Source organism: Nicotiana attenuata, unplaced genomic scaffold (assembly GCF_001879085.1).
Source record: "Nicotiana attenuata strain UT unplaced genomic scaffold, NIATTr2, whole genome shotgun sequence".
NCBI lineage: Eukaryota > Viridiplantae > Streptophyta > Magnoliopsida > Solanales > Solanaceae > Nicotiana > Nicotiana attenuata.
In genome coordinates this window covers 70,329-71,269 of record NW_017671997.1, presented here as the reverse complement: position 1 = coordinate 71,269, position 941 = coordinate 70,329, and positions in this window count along the sequence as shown.

The following is a 941-nucleotide window of genomic DNA, read 5'->3' as shown; positions in this document are numbered from 1 at the left end:
GAAAAAGGAAAAACAATCCAAAATTAGAAAGAAAAGAAAGATGAAAGATGAAATATTGATTTCATTTCTTGGAATTGGAAAGATAACAGGGTTTACATTCAGGAATTTAAAAGACATGAAACTAAAAGACAACCCGAGCTACACCCTGAAATAACTCGAGATGTAGAAAAGGTGGCAGGGCTAGTCTACCGGGACTCCCGCCTAATCGGGAATGGCGTAGCCTTCCAGTTTTGGAGTTTAGCTTCGGACCCCATATAGAGCACTTCAGCGGTGCTAGTCCCTTCTCCTAGCTGAACCATGTTGGTTTCATAAAGCATTTCTCTCATAGCTCCACATATGTCTTCGATTTCCTCAACTGTGAACAACTCGTCATCCTTTTCTTTGCCATACTTGGTCTTGACAAAAGTATCGTAGAGATATGGCAATGGCTGTGGCAGAACCCATCCTTCTTTCTTTCTTTCTTCAGCCCATTTCTCCTCATCTAGGGTAGGGTGGAAGCCTACTCCGAAGAACTTTTCTGTTGCGGGTAGAGTTACTGGCTCAGATATTCCTTGTAAGGCTTTTCCCAACCCTTTTCCTGGCCTGAAACCATGTCTAATCATTTCTCTGGCCACCATGATTGAAGCGTTAGACAGGAAAGGCTGAGGACAAGGGATTCCCTCCTCATGCTGATCTGCTACCACAATCTCAAAGGCTTGGTAAACAATATGCTCACTTCCTTCCCTTGCCTCCAAACATGGGATAGATGGATCACGATAGATAGATTGCTCGTCTTCTCCGTGGACCACGATTTCCTGACCTTCATACTTGAATTTTACCATTTGGTGGAGAGTGGAGGGCACAGCTTCTGCAGCATGGATCCAAGGCCTCCCCAGAAGGAAGTTGTAAGATGTATCCATGTCCAACACCTGGAAGGTCACCTCGAAGTCTACCGGTCCTAT